Source organism: Hirundo rustica, chromosome 5 (genome assembly GCF_015227805.2).
Source record: "Hirundo rustica isolate bHirRus1 chromosome 5, bHirRus1.pri.v3, whole genome shotgun sequence".
NCBI classification, from domain to species: domain Eukaryota; kingdom Metazoa; phylum Chordata; class Aves; order Passeriformes; family Hirundinidae; genus Hirundo; species Hirundo rustica.
Window position 1 is genome coordinate 7,642,952 of NC_053454.1, and position 8,975 is coordinate 7,651,926.

At 38.9% G+C, this 8,975-nt stretch overlaps 1 long non-coding RNA gene across 2 annotated transcripts; it reads left to right on the top strand.

The window, feature by feature from the left end:
* Nucleotides 1-1,399: 1,399 nt before the first annotated feature.
* Nucleotides 1,400-4,465, top strand: LOC120753182 (uncharacterized). 2 transcript variants are annotated; one of them, XR_005701004.2, is made up of 3 exons: nt 1,400-1,868; nt 2,152-2,271; nt 3,774-4,465. It is a non-coding gene; the product is annotated as an uncharacterized LOC120753182 (long non-coding RNA). The 2 variants fall into 2 exon arrangements; XR_005701003.2 differs by having other exon boundaries at nt 2,158-2,271.
* Nucleotides 4,466-8,975: the final 4,510 nt, after the last annotated feature.

Sequence of the window (8,975 nt, forward strand, 5' to 3'; positions counted from 1 at the left end):
TGCTGTGTCGGAGGTTGCTCGGTGGCCGTAGCACAGGGGGGAGGCACTCAGAAACCCGAAGCGCATACGTTCCTGTTCCATAGAGATTCGGCTCGTTGTTATTTAAACATGAAAACTTAATCAATTGCCTAAATCCCGTAAGATTCAGGGACTTTCAAATGCAGCATAAACGGTTCATTTTAGCGTGTCTCTGGTTGAAATTAAAATACAGGAGTTGTAGGAGTACAGAGCAGATTCTGCTGATCTCTTTCTCCTAAGTTTTTGAATGAAAACCTTTTCTCTACAACATTCTGCCTCTTTAAAAAAAAAGTCGTTGTTTACAACCGGGTTTCTCTGGGAGAGCAGAGCAAGTGTTGCCGAGGTGCTTTATATTTCCTCAATATAGAATCACAGAATTCTTCAGGCTGGAAAAGATCTCGAAGATCTTTGAGTCCAAACATCTACTCGGCACTGTCTGGGCCATCGCTAAGCCATGTCACCAAATACCACAGCTCCACGTCTCTTGAACACTTCCACTTGATTCCACCACTTCGCTGGGCAGCCTATTCCACCTTAATGGCAGCTTAACCACCCTTTTAGTGAAAATGTTTTTCTTAATATCAAATCCAAATATGGCATCATGGAGTCTTTTATTTTGTTCATGGTTTACTGATATCCAAAATGCTGAGTGTCTGCATCTCTTGGTTGCTACGACTTCTATCAGTGTGGAAGTCCTTTGAGACAAAGAGTTTCTGTGTGAATAAATTATATATTAGTACATTGTGATTATTTTTTTCCATACCTAATCATGTTTTTTGTTGGTACTATCAAATAAATGTATTCTCAAATCTGATTTAAGACAGACCTTTTATATGCAGTGAGCTGATATTTTAGAACAGCAAAATTAAAGTTGAGGCAGTTTGTGTAGCACACAAATATCCAGAATTTCTATTGACCTCTTATCTTGGTAGGTGAGTTCAGTGGTTCAGTGTGTAGGTGGGGGAGGTTTACTTATCCATGAGTAACTATTTATCTGTTAGTTTGTACAGGAAAGAAAATGTAACTAAGACACTGAGGTAAATTATTAAATTGGAAACAGAATAGGAAATCAATTAAAGCAAAAGGTTTAAAAATAGCTGTAAAGGAATTGTATTAGTGCACTAATATAATCAACATGTAATTATCATTAGTAACCTTTCCCCTCCATTAATTATATCCAGCTGGGAAAGGTACGGACCAGTAGTGGTAAGTCTTTGGTACATGCTCATCTATCGGGTAAAATCTATGAGATAGTATAAAAAGATCTATTTGAGCAAGGAAAACAGTGATCTTCTCACCTTCTAATTGTGCGGAAGAGTAACCTACTCCTTCTAAAGTTGTGTTGGGGGCGGTAAATCAGAACATGTTTGCACAGCTGGTTGTCATCAAGCAGTAACTAACAGAGTTAACCTGGTTCTGTGATATGGCACAAACTCCACCGGTTCAGGTAGCTGGACTAGCCGTCCTTTGAAAGGGTTGCTCTGTTTCAGTTAAAGATATTGTGGGATTTGGTGCTGGCTTTCTCAGGAGAGCCAAACTGCACGTTGATGGAAGCTAAGGAACTGTTATTACACACTGTTCCCATGCTTTCCTCAAGGCATCTGTTTTTGGACACTGTCAGTGTTAAAGCACTGAGCTGCATGGCCATCTAGTCTGAGCTGCTGTGATCACTTCTGTGCTTTTATCTGAAGTGTGACTTGAGAAGGGAGCCCATTTTGTGATATATATCTGGAATGTGAGGATTTGCATAGTTAGTTTGGCTCCAGCCCTATCACCTGCAAATTTGTCCCTCTCGCTCTTAACTGAAGAGGCATCAGACACTGGAGATTAAGACAAAGTACCAGGCAGCTGTAAGAGTTTTTGTCCTGCCAGCTATTTGTACCTTAAATTTCTGTTAGAATTAAGTGTGCGGGGTTTTTTTGTTTGTTTTGTTTGGTTTTTTTGGTTTTTTTTACCCTGAATTTTGTTTAGCTTGGGTAGTGATTTTCAGAGTGATATGGCAAATATAAAAAGGCTCATTCCTCAGGGATTTCTGGAGCTGGAAAGGGTGTACTTGATTTCTCTGGAATGCTTTATATCCCTCATGATATTGCATTGCACAGATAACTGTCTGCAGATGTTTTCTCCTCTAAGTTGCAGGTCCCTATTTCAAAGGTGGTGATGTTGAATATGAAATTGTTGAGAAGAGTTGGAGTGTGCTACAAAATTGACCTGGAGGAGACACCCTGGATTCACTCAACCAGTCATGGCTGGGTAGGCAAGGGTTCATTTCTTTGAATCTGCTTTATAATTGTTTTAAGAAAGGTGCAACTTTGTGTCACACCAAAAACAGTGCTCCATGAATTTCCCAACCTGCAGTTTTAGCTTGTTACCTGTTGAAATATTATCTATCTGTCTAGCTAGCTGCACTACCCAGAGCAGAGTGCTGTGTTACCTGTCAGATTCAGGGTAATTATTTGTACCCAGAAGGATGTTCCAGGTGTAGAGCCTGGAGTTATCCTGGTTCAAGGGAAAGCAGCATAGCGTCTGGCACACTCATAGGCAGAGGTTTCAGTTTGGTGCTGGCATTAATCTCCCAGTGAACAAGAAGCTGCTTTAGTGGTTTTAAGTGCTGAGGCATGTGCAATAAGCACAGTGTTGGCATGAGCAGTGGCACTAAGTTCCCACTGGTGCCTCATCCTGCAATGGCAAGTATGGCAGTGTCTGAGCCAACGAAGCTTTAGGCTGTGATTCATGCCATGCTGACAGGGGCCAGCCCAGGAAGGCAGACAAAGCAATAGATTGTGTATTATCATATAATTTATACTCCTCCTCCCCCAACATTGCCATCAGGACTGAATAACAGCTTTTCTGTGTACTTTTATGTTTGTATCTTGAGTTCTGAATACCACATCTTTTCAATATGCTTTTAAAGAGCAGCTTCCTAGGTTTTCAAAGCAGAAAAGGAAGATAAATTTTGTCCTTTGATATCAGGCTGACATGTAAGTTCACTATTGGGTTAAGGGTTTAGAGCTGTCATGGGCACTAATGGAGTAACAGGTAGTAGTACAAGTCTAATGCCCTTTACGGTAACTGACAGCAGAGGTTTGTCAGTGGATCCAAGGTACACAGTTAATTGTTATTAAGCAGTAGTTGATTTTATAAAATGGTATTTAATGTCGGTTTGAAGACCTGTAAATACATTATACATTTTTATAGTAATTTAGTTTCTAAAATGCTACTTATTATGGGTTAACACAATTGTGTCAGTGCATCACTTTGTGGGGGAGTTTTATTTGACCCATTTTAAGACTGCTGTAACAGTGTGGTCTGAAAGGACGCACTGGCTGAGAATTTACTCAAATAAAACCAGATTATCTCACTTCCTCAAGTCTAAGGCAAAGCTTCCTCATGGGAACCTCCTGTGTCAGCTGTGACATAGCCAGCTGCCTTCCCTGGCAGGCAAAGCCACTGGCAGAAATACAGATAAATAAAGATAAAAGCTGTGAAAAATGTCCTACATCTTGTCCTGTGAATTGGCATGGCACGATGGGCAGTAATTCTTTCAATGGTGTTCCATCCAGCTGTCTGTGTCCAGGATTATGCTTACATTGCTGTCATACCCTCTTGCAACTTCAGCCGCATGATTTTGTGATTGTTTTCCCACTCAAATAAACTTCAAAATGATGTAGTGATTTAAGACCTACAATGAAAAAGCCCATGAAAGAGGGAGAGGTTGAACTCAAGACAGTAATTTCCCTTCTATCTTGCTTTAGAGCAGTTTAACTTGATGCACTCCTACTCTGGGCCCTGATGTGTACTTGATGGGACCTGAACACTGAAGGTCAGCTGTGATGAAACATTTTCATTGAGAGCAGCACACCTACCTGAGAGGTGCCATTCTTGAGGAAACACCCATCTGTTTGGAAACAGTTCTGTTGGGTTGCCTTTGCCACCTCTTCCATTGTCTTTCTTTTACTCTTGATTTTAGTAAGATTTTTAATATATAAATGTCACAAAAGGAAGAATTAACATTGTTGTTTAAAACGTGAAACTATGAATGCAGAGTTCAAATAACTTCTCAATTTCTTCTAATAAATAAGAACACCATCACTATGAGCAGTCCAAATTCCATTAATCAGACCTAACAAGGTGCGAAATTAAAGACCATTAGAGGTTTTGAAAAACACCTAGGACCTAAAACATCAAGTGTTGTACACAAATAAATTTGTTGTTTTAAAGTCATATATTTGCCCATGTACTGTGCCTCAAATTGTCTCTACTTATGATGATATGGCCAAATGGTAGAATGGCCTTGCATTGGATCATCTGTTACTTGACATCTCATGGCATACAGTGTATGAAACATCCTGTTGTTATTTTGCTGGAGACATAATGCTTTCAGCAGCTGTCACAATGAAATTGTGCTGTGAAATGAGAGGTATTAAAGGTTGTGACATCAGGGCACGTTGAGACAATGTTGCGAACTTCCTCAAGGAAGTCATGAAGTTTTCAAGGAAGAATGCTTCCCTCTTCATTACCCCCTGGGACGTTGTTTGCCAACACCCATAAGTTTCTTTCCTTTTTTCTCTCCCTCTTTATTATGTTTCAGAAACTATTCTTTATTTATTTCAATTTTTATCACTCTCCGTGCCTGTAAAATTCAGGAATGTAGGACTTGATGAGATGTCCTACATGACCACTTACTGTCATGTGCCACATTATTACATCAGTCTTTTTATAAGCTATTAAACTCCATGTTGCAACTGGCTTGACTGTTTTATCCTGCTGCTGAAGGCAGAAGGGTATTCCAGAAACTCACTGCTCTGTCAAGGATTACTACCTTCTAATTTTCCAGCTAGACTACACCCATTTTTATGAACATCTTATTCTCTTACTTCTTTGCAATGCAGATGGACTTTGAATTAAAGAAGAACTTTTCAGCCTCTGTAACATTTTTTTTTTTGCTCCTTATTTCTCTGTTTTAATGACTATATGGTAATACTTTCCTTGCCACGCCTGTCAGTGGAGTCCAGGGTGCAGTTTGCATTATTTGCAGTGAGAATGCACTGTTGATCTACATGGGCTTGTCCTCAGCCCGACATTAGTGTGATTCCTTGGTCCTTCTGGGCTCATGCTCAGCCAGTTTCCCACCTGTCCTCATGCCTGGGGTTTTCCATCAAGTCTCTGTTTCACTGAGGTGTCTCTTGGCTTAGTCCCCAAATTTATCAAGATCTCTCTGGATTAAGTTCTGCCAGTCCTCTTGTCAGCACTCCTTAATTTGGCGTCCATAAATTTGCTGGGGGTTGCATTCTGTGTCATCATCGGACACACTCTGTGTTCTTCAGTAGGTGCACGTCAGCCATTCCTTGAGCCTGGCCATCCAGCCAGTTCTCAAACCATTTGACAGACTGGCCTCCCAGCCCTTGCTTTCTCAAAAACAACCTTTTTTTTTTTTTGGTGTCACTATATAAATTAAAGTAGAAGATAACTGGTTTGGTTTTGGTCATGTTTTTGGTTTTTTTTGTTTGGGGGGTTTTGGGGTGATTTTGTTTGTTTGTTTGTTTGTTTGGGAGGTTTCTTTTTTGTTTTCTTTTGGTTTGTTTTTTTTTTGTGTGTGGTTTTTTTTGTTGTGGTTTTGGTTTTTTTTTTTTTTTTTGGTCATAGATCCCATACTGAACACTTGAAGAGAGTTTAACAGCCATGGGGGCACAGAAAGGACAAACTAAAATATCTGGATAGGAGTTACAGCATCTAAGTCTTAACCAGACAGCACTGTGTTACATGTGCCCTTTTCCACTGAGTTGCTCCGTGTGTGATAGGTGTGATTTGGGAGATGTAGGTATCTAGGCCTGAAACTCTATGACTCAGTGGAGAATTTGGATTTCACAGCCCATCTCTGCCTGCTCTGAATCCTGGTCAACAGTGGTAGCAACAAAAGATAGAAGTACTCAAATTTAGAACATGTCCTGCTTTTAGTGGTAGCTCCTGACCCAGTGAGCTTTCCAGAGTTACTGCTGATGTATTTCTTACTCTCATAATTAACAGAGAGATTCCTTAAGGCGCTATTTGCTTGAGTTCCAAGCATAAAGTCAAAGAATTCTCTCTCTCTCTCTCTCTCACATACACACACACAGAATTGGATGCAAATCATTAATCAAAAAATTATAAGAATTTATCTCTCCAGCTTGTCTGAATAAACCATAAACACCAGTTAGTGCCTGACAGTAAAGATTTCTGGTGTTAGTTCATATTCTGCTATGAGAAGTGGAGTATTTTTTGAAAAACACAGATTACAGTAGGGAAAAAATGCAGACACTTCCAAATACCATGACAAGATAAACATATCTGAGGAATCTGGCTGAAATCAAAACATCTCTCATAGTTTAAGGGATGCTATTAACTTGAACTATAGTCCCTTAAAGATAAAATGAACTGAAAGACTTTCCAGGTTTTTTATGCCAGTGAACTCTCTCCACCTATTTTTGTTTTTGAAATGCTTAAAAGTGTTTTATTTTTTGCTCTTTTCGTTGCTATGAGAAAAATCCAAACAAGCAAGGGAAAATAACTAACTGACTCCACAACTTTGGAGCTATGTAGAGAACAATATTAATTATTATAAATCTTCTAATCTTTTCTCACTTGTAAGTTATCTTAAGCTTTATTGGCTTTATTGTACAAATGTTTCTTGCAAATGCTTTACTTTTAATGTTATACTTCTGTAATGTGTAAGAACAGCTAGACTTATAGCAAAACATAATTATATTTTATCAGGTATAATTGGAAAAATAAACAATCTTTTAGGCTTACAGTCCTTGTATTTGGTCTGATCTAATAAAACATATTACCTCTCCTTCCAAACTTTCCTTTTCAGCACAGATTTTCTCAGCATGGCTGGATTTCCTCCAGAAGTGTGATAATAGATTACAAAGTTGCAGCTTTTGCAGGCAGACTTAGAATACTTGTATGTGACTGTTCATTAATTATTGAGACATTTCTACTCTCAGAAAAAAATGCTATTGCATATCCATTATAGAACCAGTAAATTAACCCAGATTAGTATAATGTGCTGAATTTTCTTTATTTTTTAAAAAGGTTATTATGATTTCAGCAAGACTTTTGTTGTATTCTAGTAACTGAGGTCATATCCTGATGAACACTTTCTCAGGGAGCTTCAGATGGCATAAATTTGGGTTACATGTACTGTTGTATGTGTTGGTGGTGTTCTGCTTGCCAGTGGATTGTATTGGCTCAATCCCTGCTAAAAAGGATTCTCACCATTCTCTGAGATTTGTACATGTGTTATCCTGTTTAACAAAGAGGCAGCAAAGGACTGGGATAGATGAAATTCTATTCTTGGGGCCAGGTAAGAAAACTAGATGAGGCAGGTCTTTAATTCATTTCTCCAGCATCTCATTGGTGGTTTTTACTGGACATTTTTCCCCTTGAAGAATCACAGAATGATAGAATGGTTTGGGTTGGAAGGGACATTCCAGATCATTTTGTTCCAACCCACGGCCATGGGCAGCCTTCCACGAGACCAGGGTGTTCAGAGCCACATCCAGCCTGGCCTTGAACACTGTCAGGGACAGCACATTCCCAAATTCCCTGGAAGACCTGTCCCAGTGCCTCACCATCCTCTGGAATTTAACTCTTCTGAAAGAGAGAGATAAACTGGATAAACCAAGGAGGAGAAAGCTGGAGATAAAAATAATGTTGCAGTCTTCCCAATTTATGGTTTTGTTAATGAGGAGGATGTTTAAATCCAGCTTAGTCCGTTAATCCATTTTTTAGTGTTGGGTGGTGTGAAGTAGCTTGCAGGAAAATGTTCTGGCAGCTCTTAACACCCTTTCCAAAGGCAACATCATGGATCTAGCTTTTCAAACCAATGAAGGAGGAGAGTGAGAAGAGCGAAAGAGGAAAGAGAAAATGAGAAAAATTAAAATGATTAGTAATTAAAAAAAAAAAATCAGTAAATACTTTGGAAAAATTAATGATGTATTTTTTTTATATTATTTCTTAAAGTGTCTTCAAATCCTACTTAGGAGACCATCATTAAGAGGTCAGGCATAGTAGGGAGACACTAAACAGCCATCTGATCATCAGATACAACAGACTCACTGGCACTGAGCTGTGTCATAGGGTGACAAAAATAATATAAAAACTTTTAAGGCTGCAAAGTCAAGCATTCTGCAGCTAAAACAGTGCCAAGATTTGTGTTGTTTTCAGAACTTTGATTTGCCTTCTGTTGTATTTGATTGCAAGGCAGTCATTAATGACAGGAGCTCATTAGTGGCCAGAGAAGACAGTAGTCACTTAAGGAGCCACTCTTTAATATTTTATTCTCTTTTTGGTGCTTGTTATGGGACTCTTACTACTTACTGTTCAAATTCTGCTGTAAAGGCAGAGCTACCAGTTTTGTTATGCATTTTTCAGTTATATATAACAGGGTAGGAGCTGAGAGCTTCACAAACGGAATTCAGTGTATTTTGATAACATCCTCATAAATTAAGGAGAAAATAGCATTACAGCTAATTACGTTACATTGCAGCTACATTTTTAGCCATAAAAGCACAAGATTAGAATTTAGACATTCAGCAAAACCCCATACCCAGTTCATGGCCAGCCATGAAAAATGGGTTTTTAAGTGGCTAATTTAGTAGTCTGTGAGAAGGACAAAAATAGAATCCAGTCCTTCTGAGCTGCATACAAATGCCTTAGCCTGGAACCACTTTTTTCTTCCTGCAGTCATTGTGTTCAATGTCTACAACAAACAAGGCAGGATTCTCTGGACAAGATCTGATTCATCACACAATCCTGACTCATCTCCATACCATGGTCCATTCTGTTCACTGAGTTGCTATATACAGCTCTACGCCAACAAGCTAGATACACTTCCCTAAAAATTATGAAAAAGTGGTGGAGGGAGGAAAAAAAAAAAATAGAAATAAAAATCCCCACAATTTCTTGAAATATTT